The sequence below is a fragment of the Lissotriton helveticus genome, chromosome 7 (genome assembly GCF_964261635.1).
Source record: "Lissotriton helveticus chromosome 7, aLisHel1.1, whole genome shotgun sequence".
Classification (NCBI taxonomy): domain Eukaryota; kingdom Metazoa; phylum Chordata; class Amphibia; order Caudata; family Salamandridae; genus Lissotriton; species Lissotriton helveticus.
In genome coordinates this window covers 699,926,798-699,941,627 of record NC_136068.1, presented here as the reverse complement: position 1 = coordinate 699,941,627, position 14,830 = coordinate 699,926,798, and positions in this window count along the sequence as shown.

The following is a 14,830-nucleotide window of genomic DNA, read 5'->3' as shown; positions in this document are numbered from 1 at the left end:
TGTCTCTATCTTGTTGCAATTTCAATGAATGGTTTAACAGAGGTGTGCTCCCCATTGCCCATTGTCCAGGGCCCACCCATGATTACTACTACCATCCTGTCCCATCCCAGCATGTGCCATATTAGTCCCAACCCTTCTTCTTAAGTTTATTTTGTCTTCTACATTCCATATTATATGTCTCAACCTGTCCATACCCACACCTAAATCTAGCCCAAGTCCTGATGTTTTACTACTATATTTGTTGTACTGGGGAGAGTGTTGTAGAGAGGAGTGGAGCTTGATGCGTAACTCCAGAGTAGGAAAGGAGCAGGACCACTGGACTTATTGTTATTTATTATTATTTACCTATAGTTGTTCAAATTCATGCTGACCAATAGTGCAATAAATAATTTTAATCGGGCATATTTTTCCATGGAAATATATATACTTTTGCAGTTTAGTAATTAAAAAAGTACACTTTACATGCCTGGCCAAAACATTTCACCCACGTTTCATCCATTTTAGCAACAATTATTTTTCTTGTAATGAAGCAGGTGGTCAACTCAAGGATTATTTCATGGTGCATACTGCAATTAGTAATATGTGAATTATTTGTCAAAAAATAGTTCCAGGAATACAGAACTGCATAAAACATATTCCAGCTGACCTGGAGAACCACCAACTCTGTGTGACTGTCTGACTAGTTGGTATTACAGTTCATGCTCTTTTTTCTTCCCTTAGACCATCCAGCTAGCCTCACCATAAGCCAGTCTTGGAATCTCAGTGTAAGGCTTAGGGTCATCATTCGTGGGAGATAGTGACTCAGCTGCGCCTCAAGAAAATTAATGCCATAGCAGTAGCCTTCCACTAGTTAGTGATTTGGAGGAGCAGGAAGCTGCATCCAGTGTCAAGCAAGTAGAACCCAAGCAGTTCCATTTCTGTAGCGGTGGAACCTTGTGTCTTAGTCCCTTTGAACAGCCCATCCCCATATTCCCTCAACTAGAGTCTCTCACCAGAAAACTGTTAAAGGCAAATAGAAACTACAAAAAAAGAGGGTGATTACAAAAAGCCTGGACGATATAGAGAAGAAGTTATAGGGAGGAGGGCCTGCTGTGAGTGATGAGGATGGGACAGCTGGGGAATAGCTAGATTTATTAGGATATGTTTTTGAGGGATTAGGGAGGTAGTGTGCCTGTTGTCATTGGTAAGCATGAGAAGGTATAGGTTTTATTAGGATACTTTTTTTGAGGGTTTAGATTTTGTGCATGATGAGAATGGGAAAGTTGGGGACAGGGTAGTTTTATTAAGATCGTTTTTTGAGTGTTTGAGGAAGGGGTGGTTCTATCAATCAAACTAAAGGTGATAGGGGAATCCTTGCAAATAGTCTAACAACTGAGAATCATTCAGGGTAGCATTCCAATCCATAATTTTTGTCCACTGTGCTACTCCAGACAAACGCCTGCCTTATGCAACTCAGTACTGACCCTTCTCATTGTGAGTATAGTCCATCCTGAATTGCCAGATGAGGCCATCTCCAGAAGGGAACAAAAGCAGCACCATATTAGTTTCAGCGTTGTTGAACTCCATGAGGAACCAGTGACACAATGAGAAAGGGACCCTTGTCTGGGTATACCAGCATCTGCTTAGAGCTTAACATCAATCACATAAAAGGTAATGGAAGGAATGCTTGCAGATAGTGTATCATAAAAGTGATAATGGGTTGATTTTACTGTTTTCTTTGTAGGATCCCCCAGCAGTGGCCTACTGGTAACTGGTAAGCTGCTTGGATGCTTTGGGTTACTGTATCCCTCTTTTCGTTGTGACATGTCGAGGTTGATATGAGTGATAACTGCACGCTATGAGCAACAATAACAGGGCTGCTTCACACATCTTCTACCTCACCACCAACTCTATTAGTTCTATTAGGTCATTGTCTTCTCCTCTGTCACCAACATCTACCATTTTTGAGGTGTTCTTCCCACTTCAAGGTGTGTTGATTTTTCAGGTCCTGGGTACGACAAAGTCCACTTACCTAGACTCCTGCATTTACAGCAAAGTGAGTATTCTGCAATGTGCTCCTTATGTGGCCTAATTTTAAAAGAATTCAAACTGGGACGGGGGAGAGCTTTCCTATCAAGTCAAGGCCTGAAGAATGATTTGAGGTGGAGCTAGGCAGCTGCAATTGCCTTTCTCTAGGGCATGCTTTGCAATAGTGATTGTGGCAGTTGGTTCAGATTGTTGGCCTCTTGAAAATATAGAAATAGGCGGTACTGGTGGTACTACATGACCCCGACCAGGGAACATAGAGGTGATTTGCAGTTCATCTGTGCCAGTCTCCACATGATCAATCACTCGTTCATCATCCTTCACATTTCCAAGGCTTTCAGGAATCTTCCATTTCCTTTATCTCTCATGGCAGATCTCAGTCAGGGCCCAATCCATGCCACAACCTTTGGAGGGAAGGCCTGAAGAAGATGGGGCAGTGCTCTTTCTTTTCCTTGCATGAAATTTAGAAGTTGATGGGCCAAATTCACAAATGCTTGTAGGAAGACTAAAGTTAGGATTTTGTCTCAGTTAATCTTAAGTTTTAGTCTTAAATTAAACTTAAGACAAACTTGGGACGGGGTACACGACAGGGGTGTTCCCTCTCACCACTACTCTTTGCCTTGGCTATAGAGCCTTTTGCCGTGCAGATCCGCTCTGAGTTGTTGCTGTGGGGCATCCGGGTGGGAGATACTTGTAATATTATTTCACTGTATGCAGACGATGCCTTGTTTTATCTGAGAGCCCCAAGAGTAGCGCTCCCAATATTGCTAGCTCACCTAGATAGATTTGGCGAAGCGTCGGGACTGAGACTCAATAGACACAAGTCCCTGATCTTCTCATTGTCTTCTCGAGTTGGTGCCCCAGGAGGACTTCCCGGAGCTCGGGCTGCGATGGGAAAGGGAGTGCTTTCGTTACTTGGGGATTCAGGTGGCTTCAACGGAAGCACAATTATTGGCCTGCAATGTTGACCGGGTGATTAAGTCCCTGCAGCAATCAGTGTCATTCTGGAATACTCTGCCCCTATCTCTCATGGGTCGGCTGGCCGTCGCCAAGATGGTGATGCTGCCTAGGACACTTTACGTCCTCCAGAATGCGCTACATCCTCTTCCCCCTAGGGTCTTTAGGACCCTGAACATGCTGCTTACGTACCTACTCTGGGCAGGCCGCCGCAGTAGAGTAGCTCTTCATACAGTGGTGCGCTCCTATGAGGAGGGAGGCCTAGAGGCCCCGCGCTTTGATTTATATTATTATGCTGCGCAGCTGCAACCGGCTGCCAGATGGTTCGCGGATGCAGACGTTTGGGAGACGCAACTATTGGCAGGTAGAGTAACGGTACAGGAGCTACGGGTGGCTTTGAGGCGGGGTAGGGGGGCGAGTGAGACTTTGCCCTATGTTGTGAGGCACACGGCAAGCGTTTGGCACCGATTCATAGAAAGAGTCTTGCGAACAGCGCCCTTCCATAGGGACCTGACGGTCTGGATCCTGGCACTCGTCAAGTCAAGTCAAGTCAAGTCATAGAATTTATATAGCGCACTACATACCCAGAGGGTCTCAAGGCGCTTAGGAGGGGAGGAGGATTACTTGTCAAATATCCACGTTATGACAATGAAACAACATATGTCCTTCCGTGCCTGGCGCGGCGGGGGGCTGTGAGTCCCTGGCTGACCTGTACCCCACCGAGACCTTTCTAACTTATGAACAGGTAGAGGAGGCCTTTGGCCTGGAAAGAGGGCAATATCTACATTATCAGGGTCTGCGCGATGTAGTTCGGTCAATTTGGACTCAGTTTCCGGAGGCGCCCCCAATGACACACACCTTGAATATTCTTCTGTCCTGTGGCAGAGGACGCAGGCTTATTTCCCTACTATATGCAGCCATGCGACGGGACTCGGCCCCGCCGGTGCCACCAGCCTGGGCAGCCTGGGAAGCGGATTTGGGTACACCACTGGACCAGGGGCAGCGTAAACGCATAGAAGCTTTAACACAGAAGGTCTCTTGTAACGCACGCTTTAAATTAATACATTTTAACTTCCTACACCGCACCTACCTTACTCCGATCTTACTGAAGCGTTATTCCGCAGACAGGGGGGATAATTGTCCCAGATGTAGCGCAGAAGGGGCGGGTTTCTTGCACTTGGCCTGGGACTGCCCACTAATCAAGAGTTTTTGGGTGGGCGTTGTAGAACACACATCCGCCACTACAGGCCTCCTCTTCACACTGACACCTCTGCACTGTCTGCTGGCGCTGGTCCCGAGGCCAGAGAAACGAAAGTTGTCCTATAGATTACTGCAATTGATGTTGGTGCTGGCCAGGCGCAGGGTGGCTATCACTTGGATGGGGCAGAGGGCCCCAGAGATTCCCATATGGCTCAGAGACGTGAGAGAATGGTCCTTAGCTGAAGAAACACATATGCAGCACAGCAGGTGAGATGAGAAATTACAAGAGGACCTACTTGCATGGCGAACCATGTGTGCTACAGGATTGGGAGCTAGGGGGCAAACTTCCCAAAGCGATTCAGAAGGGACGAGTGGCGAGTTATTTTCGCCACAGGGATCGGGGACGGATGAGGAGGCCTGGGGAGTATCCTAAGTCACCATTAGTATAATGTATAGTGCAGGGCCTGGTTATTTACTCACAATTATACCTTTATATTTGTATGTTATTCTGCTATGCCTCATGGGTTTACGCATATCTCGGTGAAGCCTATATCCAACAAAAGTGCCTTAATGAGACAGTCGATGTGTATATGTGTTGTTCTGATGCCAATTGGGGGGGGGGTTCTTGTAACTGTACTAATGCAAATTTGAAAAATAAAGTTTAAGGAAAAACAATAAAAATATATTACAAAAAAAAACAACTTAAGACAAACTTAAGTTTAACTGAAACAAAATCCTAACTTTAGTACTCCTAAATGCCTTCTCTGAATACCGAAAGTCGTAAAGTTAGAATTTTGTCTCAGATTACTTTTGTGAATTGTGCCCGATGTGATCAATGGAAGAGTAATCACAACAATATCTTGCTCAGCATCAAGCTAAACCTCCTTCTCTGCTCCTACCTTTGGAAGATCAGGTGTGACTCTGGATTTTGAGTATTTTTTAAGAAGATTCAGTACACTCTGGAAAAAAAAATCTATTTCAGACTCACTGCTTTCTGCCATTACTGCAGTCATTGCAGCAATGTGAGACATCTGCTTCGATTTTGATGGGGGGTGCCTGTGCTATTGTCGATCCAGGGGTGATCCTCTTTCCAGCTTCTTCCTGCCCAGTGGAGGTATCTCCGGGTATGACATTTTGCCTGAAAAAGGATAAGGGTTGGATACCAGGCTTGGCAATGGCAGCAAACATATTCTTCACCTCACTGAACTACTTCTTTGGAGACATCTGTTTTACTTCTTGTATGGGTCAGCATCACAAGCACAGGCCTTTAGCAGAGAAGTCTCTGGACTCCGGTGTAAGATAATTCACAGATTTCTCTCTGTTCCTTTAAAAAATAGTCTCTCATGCACCTGCAGGCAATAAAGAAGTAAGAGAGTGAGACTTTGCAATTCTTGTCAATGCAGTACATGTAATTGCCAACATCATCCATCATAATAACAATATTATAAAGATTGATTAAATTAGGGCTCATGGAGCTGCAATTGGAGGCAAGGGAGCAAGATAGAAATTTGAATCGATTAATTAATAAATAGTCTGCTTCTCTCCATGGCCCATAGGTCCTCAAGGGAGGCAGGGAGTGCAGTCAAACAAATTAATAAACTGATAGACATAGGGAACAGATTTACAAGCCCCTTGCAACACTTTTACGCCACTGTTGCATCACTTTTGTGATGCAACGGTGGCGTAAACAATGTGGCCAATGTACAAGGTGACGCATCTAGGGAGATGCATCACATTGTAAAGCCCTGCGTCACATTATACCTGCGTCTGGTATAATGTGTGCAGGGTGGGTGTTCCCATGCAGAAAAGCCTCGTAAAAATGCCATGTAATCCACAATTTTCCACTCCTCCGCTTCGAGGACGCCACGGCGTCAAAACCTTATTCCAGCTTGAAGCAGGCATAAGGAGTAACGCATTACAATAACTATAGGTAAACTTTTTTGAAGAGCGAATGCAGGGAGAACATGGTCGCGGAGGCTCCGAGAGGTCAGGACGAATCTTATTAATAGACCACAATAGCTACAATGTTTGCTGGAGTCTATTGAAAGCTGCTAGTATAGTTTAAAGTTTATATATAAGCAAACTTGGGCCGAAATATAATCGCCTCGAAGGAAGAAAGTGAGTATCAGTGTTAGGGTACTTTACCGGCAAGCCTTGGGCGTGTTCGCGGTCGGAGGACGCGGTTGAGCAGACAGAGCTGGGCAGTGCATTTCTCTTCGTGTTGCTCTGGATTGAGTCCTGGTTCTACGGAGCATTCTTTCGGGATTTCTCTAGGTGCGCCCCCCCCCCGGAACACGGAAGAGGTGGCGGAGCTACTCTTTTCCACACCTGACGCGGCAGCAGCCACGCAAGAGCAGACAGGAGAGTCTCGAGAGGTGCAGGTCGCTCTATGGTCACGGGCGGCCCTGGGAGTGCATCGCGGACGGAGGGCAGCATGGAGACTCCCCATTGACAGCGGTAGGGGGAGAGGAGGTACGAGTGACAGGCCGGAAACTCTGAAACTTAATAAAGTTATAACGGGAAATGGTGTACAAGCGGACCCCTTGGAGGTTACTGATATCGACACAGACTTACAACAAAAAGTAAGTGCTACGGAGGTGGAACAGGACAGGGGAGGTCTTCACTATCACGATCACGATACGCCTTAAGAAGCACAGGTAGCTACTCATTCGCTGAGTCATTGGATCATCTAAAAACTGCTACCTGTGAGACTTCGAACCGTAAAAGTCAAATAATTCTAGCAAATCTAAACCCAATGGGTAGAAGAAGGCAAAGATATTAACTCAAGATAAAAAAAAAAGAAATCATACCCTCATTAAGAGATTATTTTGAATCAGTGCCCAGTACACTGATACTTAAACGGGTTGACAATATGTTTACTCACAAAGAAAGCAGCTTCAGTAATCCTGGCAATACTACCGAGCTGCGTCAATATCTTGAGGGTATATTACCCCCCAACAAGTTTCAGCCATTAGTAGACTTGCCAATAGAAAAGGGGGTAGGGGAACTCACACTGCAAGATACAGACAATAATGTGTTACATTTTGAAACAAACAGGACTTCTTTAATGGATAGTCAAGTAGGTGGAAAGGAGATAGGACACTCTGAAGCATCAAGTGCAAATACAAAGATCTCATTCACCCACCGGTCAGCTTCAGACCTTCTACAGGCTCTAATAGACAAGATGAGAAACAGGTTTCAGGTTTCAGAAAAAAACAAGCTGAAATTAAGGTTTTTTGTGTGAAAAAATGGAAGATAAGGTAGACCTACTAACAGTGACTGCCGCAGCATTAGAGACGGCGGTGGCTGAGTTAACAGCAAAAGTAGACGAAAATGCAAAAGACCTTACTAAAATAAAAGAACAGGAAATTGGCTTCCAGGACAAGCTGGAATCCATTGAGAATGTTCAACGGAGGAATAATCTTCTGCTACTTAAAGTTCCCGAGGGAGTTGAAGGGGACAACATCAGAGAATATGTATTAAAACTGATTAAGTAAACAATGAATATTGACTGCTCAGAACGAGCCCTCTTTGCTGACATTCAAAGGGTGCATAGGGACCCTTTCAGATTAAGACAAGACTAGACCCAGGAAAATCTGATTCAATTTTTGACGTACAATTTAAAAGATATTGACCAAAGCTCTAAAATCAAAAAACTAAGTGCAGAAAGCTTTACTTTCCAAATTCAGTCTGATGTCTCTTCCATAACTGCATCTAAACAGTGGGGGCTGGGAAAGTTACTAGACCCATTCAGACAACTGTATGCAACAGCACAACTCAAATTTCCTTCTACACTAAAAGTCATGTTTAATAATAAAATGCATGTATTTAGACGGGTGGAGGGGGCAGAAACCTTCTTGCAGCTTATTTCAGCACAAAGCAGTGGAGAATCAGTTCGATAAAAAAAAAAAATGTAGTCTTCTTTACTTTGAATCTCGAGGGCAATTCTACTATGAGAGCCGGAAGGATATACTTGAATTAATATTTGAAAACACAAGCCAGCAGCTACATAAGGAGCTATAGAAAGTATTAACCGTCCTGACAAAAGAGAGGGAAGCCTCAAAGACCAGGGTAGGACCATAAAAGAAAGAGTGGGGGATCTCCAGTGGTTCTCAAGTGTGGGTGGGGGGGGGTCGGGGATGGTCACTGAGTGGGGAGCATAGGGGGAACATTTTTTTTTACAATTCGCCAAATAAAATCTTACAAGAAACTTACCATCTAAATAAATGAGTAATGACACCAGCCTCAGCTGATCACGCAACATATCTGAGGGTATTGACATGGAACCTAAACGAGTAAAGGGTAAACACAGGATGGAAAGGATATTTCAATATTTAAAAGATACTTCAGAACAAATCCTTATTCTTCAAGAAACACATTTAACTGAGAAGGAGATGAGGAGATGTGCAAAACTAAAAGCTGGAATAAGGAGGTTATTTGCACCACACAACAACAAAGGGAGTAGCAATAATTATTAAGAAACAGCCTGCTTTATCAGTGGAAGGTTTTAAAGTTGATAAGATGAAAATATGGGCCATAGCAAACATAAGGTTTCTCACTCATAAATTCAAAGTAACTGGATATTCTGGTCCTAATTAGGATGATCTAGCTCCTTTAACGGGCCTATGTGCTGAGTCATTGCTATTTCGAGATCCCCTAATATTGACAGGAGATTTCAACTTAGTCCTAGACCCGATGATGGACAGATCCCTGAATAGCAGAATACCGCAGAATTGTAAATTGAGATCATTACTGAAAAACACGATGAAGCAGTTAGGCTGGACAGATATATGGAGAGAAAGAAACGGAGGCAGGAGAGGGTATACTTTTCATAAAAAGAAGCATGGTCATAGGTCCAGGCTAGATTTCTTTTGAATTAGTTTGGAGACAGAAATGAAACATCTAGGGGGTCACCTCTCTGATCATGTGGCAGCAATACTAACGTTGAAACTTCCACACATAAACTAATAAAACATGGACCTTAGATCGAGCTATTCTGTTAGAGGAAGAAATAACTGAAATCTTAATGGCAGATATTAAGAACTATTTCTTAACCGACATTGATAGTACTTCTATAGAAATAGTATGGGATGCCTACAAAGCTTTCTTGAGAGGTTGCATATCTTCTATCCAAATCGCCAGACAGAAGAAGTATGAAACAGAGGTAAAAGAAATAGAGGATAAAATCCAGAAGCTAGAGCAGGAGCTCATCGCCCAAGAGGATAGGGTAAAAGGGAATATCTCTGACAGTTTGTTATCTCTTAAAATGAAATTGGAAGGGGTGCTGGGTGCTAGGTTGAAGAAGAGGTGGGAGGCCAGTAAGATGGCTCACTTGGAATACGGGGAAGGCTGTGGAAAGCTTCTAGCCTGGGAAACTAAACAGGAATGAGCAAAAAGCAACATAAGAGAAGTAGTTTGCAATGCTACTGGAAAACTGTGTCAGACTCCCGCAGATATAGAAGAAGCTTTTAGAAAGCATTTTGACAAAGTCTATAGAGAAGATCTAACCCCACAGGACAACACAATAAAATCCTGGCTTGATTGTTTCCCCTCTAAGAAAGTCATTGATGAGCTCTCTTGTAATTTTAATAAACCTGTACGCCAGTCTGAAATCAAGAAGGCAAGGCCCCGGAACCGGATGGTATTCCGGCTGAGTTATATAAATCTCTAGCTGAAGTTCTGATTCCAGTAATGGACAAACTATTCTCTCATCTTTGAAAAAGGTGGGAATATGCCCCCATCATGGGATGAGGCCACTGTGGCCTAGATCTTAAAACCATCCAAGCCATCGAACCAGTGTGATTCATATAGACCAATCTTTCTGCTTAATCTTGACTATAAGATTTTTGTCAAGATTTTAGCAGAGAGGCTGAGCGGTATTATGAGCGGTTTTTTACATCAAGATCAAAAGGGCTTTGTTAGAGGGAGAGGCATTCAAGACTTAACCTATAATTTGATTGGTGGCATAGATCTTGCGACACTATATAACCTACCAATGGCTATCCTCACGCTGGACGCTACTAAAGTGTTCAATCAGGTTAACTGGACTAATCTAACTCAGGTACTACAAAAATGCAATTTGGGGGAAAACTTTTGTAGGGTAATCTTTTCAATCCCACAAGCCCCTACAGTTAGAATATTGATACATGGAAATCTTTCTGTTATGTTTTATTTATTTGTTTAGTTTTGTCCAGCTCCTAGCAACAGAGTTCTGCTGTTGGAATACGGTTTGTGGAATCCAGCAGAAGAAACCTGGCTGTGGAGTTGGGAAGTTGGCTCTGGGGGTCGTTCTATATATTCTTCAATTAACTCTCTATTTATCTTCAACTGGCTCCTGATATCATTAAATTGGCGATGAGGATGGGATGGCATTAAGAAGATAAGCATTAGAAGAAGATTGGAGTAATTTTGGAGAATTTTTGTTTTTCTTTCTTCATGTTATGTTGGATTTACAAATATAATTAAAAGAAAAAAAAGAGAAGAAGAAGAAGACACCCAGATTAATTAACAACTATTATTGAGGTCAGTCTGCGATTGTTCCTGTAAAAGAATTCATCAATCTGCGTGCCATTACGAGGAAACGAGATTGTTATGATTTAAAACTGTACCCGAAAATTTGTGACGAGATGGATCGCGTGCTGAGCCACGAGTTCAAGTGGTAGCGCCTGGTATCCATGGAGGCCAGTGATGAAGTGTCGGGACTGGTGAGGGTTGCAGTGGCCATCCAGTGTCCTTTTGGGTGCAGAATTTTGAACAGTTGAACAGTTGAGTAGGTTGAGATTTGTCGTAGTGCTTTACGAAGAGCCCAAGAATTGCAAGGAGCTCGCGAGTCAGGCACAAAAGTGACCGGTGAGGCAAGTTTTCATTAAACGACGCAGTGAAGGTTGCCTGGAAATGGCAGCCAGTTGAACAACGCGGCAGAGGTCTACATAGGAGACGTGGACGACAGCCAATTGAATAACGCAGTGGTTGTCCACGTAAAAGACATGACACGGAAACAGAAACGAAACTGAACAACAACTGAACGGAGTGCATACTAACATATACGCTGTGAGTCTCTAGGGAAAGAATATTCTCTCTGAGGTAATCGAGACAAAGTGCAAGAAGATTGTTAAATCCAGCAAGCAAGAAAGAATCAATATAGCTCCTTCGGTGCCATTGAATATAGTGCATCAGGGATGTTTTAACTGCACAGTAAGTGGAAAACACTGGACTTTCAGCTATAAATAAACAGATTTTTTTTGTTTATTGTGATATTGAACATCACATTTTGAAATATTCACGAACTCCTATTTTAAGAAAAAATTGATGGTGGTTTAAACAGTACTTTGCAAGGTGAAAATTTTTTCAATACATAAAACACAGGAATAAAAGCAAGGAAACATTTTGTAGGAAAAGTTTCTCTAAAGGAAACATAGGGTATTATCTTATGTGGACATAGTAATCAAATTTAACTGAGAAACACATATTGTTCATGTGTAAGAAACACATGATTGTTATTATTATTATTATAGTTAATTTGTGCAAAGATCCACATAATTATTACTTTGTTTTGTTCTGTTTTTAAAAAAAATATATTTATGGCCACACAATCTTCCATTCCAAATCTTCCCGAACCTGGTACTCCATGTATGGATTGGGAAGATTGGAAAGAGGCTTTTACCACTTATTTAGAAGCAATAAGTGGTGATGTGTTTATTTCTAAAAGAAAATTTGCAGTTTTAAGGGTACGTTTAGGCGTTGAAGGTAGGAATGTGTTAAAAACTTTACCAAATTTTCAGCCCAATGCTACTAATGTTGACAATTCTTCTGATGATGAATAAGAGGATGTGTATGAAATGGCTTTGAATGCTTTAGCCGACAATTTAGCTAAAAAATTAGCATAGTGGTAGAAAGACATAAATTCTTCTCCCGCTCACAAAAACAAGGTGAGATAATTGAACAATATGTGGCTGCATTGAGGAAATTATCTATAACATGTAAGTTTAAAGACCTAAGAGATGAAATTATTAGAGATCAACTCATCAATAGGACTAATAATAAGAGAATCCAAGAAAAACTATTGGATTTAAAAGATCCATCTTTAGATAAATCGATCGAAATTGCTAGACGTATAGAGAATACTTCTAGGTATGTAAAAGAGTTATCAGAGAATAATTCTAAAACAGAAGCTGAATCTAACAAAGTATGTGTGATAAATTCTAATGAAAAAAAATGTGGTTAAATTCAGCAGGGATAAAAATAATACCATGGAAAAAAAAACAGAACATTTTAGAAAAGGTTGTTACAGATGTGGTAATTATAGACACAGCGCAGACTCAATACAATGTCCAGCAACAAAAAGTCGTTGTTACAAATGTAAGAGAATTGGTCATTTTTCGCGTGTATGTAAGTCTATTGATAATCCAGGTGGTAGGAAAACTATAAATAATATTAGTGAATCTAAAATAATACATCTGCGAGACGTCATGGATGAAGAAGAGGAAAGTGACATTGAAGTTATGGTAATAGAAAGTGTGAACACTTTACAAAACAATTCAAAGGATAGTTATCAACCTCCTAAGTGTGTAATACATGTAAACGATTATGAAGTACAAATATGGGCAGATTCATGATCTCCTTCTACTTTAATAGATAGAAACCATTGGAAAAAATGAGGATAAATTATTTGGATTCCCACAGATGTTGAACCGCTTGCTTATTGTGGTGTTAAACTACTGGTCTTAGGATATTTCAATGCCAAAATACAATTTGAGGATCGGTCTATTCTTGGCAAAATGTATGTAGTTTAGTCTGGCTGGAATTTACTAGGATGGAAAGAACAAAAGGGCTTAGGAATCATTCTGGATCCCAACCATCCTCAACAAGTGTTTTTAACCAATAGTAGTAATAATAGCAGATGGGTGAAGGATTTTCCAGATCTTTTTAAAGAAGAATTGGGATGTTTAAAAGGGTTTGAACATCGAATTATAGTAAAAAAAGATGCCAAACCCAAAGTACATAAAGTGCGCAATGTACCCATGGCTTTGATAGTTAAATTAAAGGAGGAATTGCAAAGATTAGGTAAGGAAAAAATCATAGAACCAATAGAAGCGTCTGATTGGTTAAGTCTGATTGTGATCGAGCACAAACCTAACTGCAAAATCCGCATGTGTGTGGATTTAAGAGACTTAAATGAGTGCATTTGGGTGGATAGATACCCTTTACCCCGCATAAATTAAATGTTATTGTGTGTCGAGGGGGGTAAGTACTTTACTACATTAGATTTATCAAGTGCTTACCATCAAGTACGATTTCACACAAATTCAAAACCCAGCATCTTTTATTACTCCTGAAGGTGCATTTCAATTTCTAAGGATGCCACTCGGTTTAGCTTTGGCGTCTGCCGTTTTTCAAAGGATAATGCAGAAGGTATTGGAAGGTGTTAAGAATGCTTTAGTATTTCAAGATGATGTGTTGGTTTGGGGAAAGGATGAGTTCCAACATGATGAAGTGTTAAAAATGGTGTAAATGAAACTGAAAATGGCTGGTCTGACGATAAGTTTAAATAAGTGTAGGTTTTGTCAACAAGAAGTTGAATATTTAGGACATACATTTTCAGAAAGAGGAAAAGAAAAACAAAGTTGAATTTTGTGAAGATTTAGAGAAAGCTCCATCACCAATGAATAAGGATCAATTAAGATCATTTCTTGGCTTAGCTGAATATTATGCGAAATTTGTCCATCATTTTTCTGATATTGTACAACCCCTACGAGACGTAATGAAGAATAGTGTCAATTTTCAATGGTCAGATGAATGCCAAGATGCATTTGTTACTGTAAAAAAAGTGGTAGCTAATGCCACGACATTGAAATCGTTTAATCCTCAACATAAATCCATTATTGTAACTGACGCTAGTGGATATGGATTAGGGGCAGTTTTGATGCAAGAAAGTGATGGTAAGGAAAATGTAATAGCATTTGCATCGCGCACGTTGAAAGGTGCGGAATCTTCATATTCTACTGTTGAGAAGGAAGCGTTAGCCTGCTGGTGGGAAGTGCAACATTTTCGTGTTTATGTTTTGGGCAACAAATTTGAACTTTGCACTGATCATCGACCTTTGTTAGATCTTTTTACTACTTCAGGTGCAGGAAGAGCCACTCCACATAGTGCAAAGTGGTTGTATAGACTACAGGAGTATTCATTTGAATTAAAATACGTACCTGGAATAAGAAATATCAATGCTGATTGTTTATCGCGGTTGCCTGTGGATGGCAAACACAATGAGGGCAATGAAGAAGATGACTTATTAATTGCAAAAATTGAAGAATGTCATCAAGCCATTAGTGAACGTGAATGGAGGGATGCAATTAATTCAGATGCATCGCTAGTCAAAGTGATAAAAGAATAGCCTTTGCTTGTAAATGGGAAAATGGATGAAGATATTGTCATGTATAAAGATGTTTGGGAGGAATTGTCAGTGGTGGATGGCATAGTAAGATGTAGTGAGAAATTAGTGGTTCCAGTATCATTGAGAGAAAAGTTGATGGGTTTATTGCATGAGGGTCATGGAGGAATGTCCGAAGTTAAGAGAAAAGCCAGGGTGGATTTTTGGTGGCCAAATATGGACAGAGATATAGAGAGATTTGTGAGAGAATATATATCATGT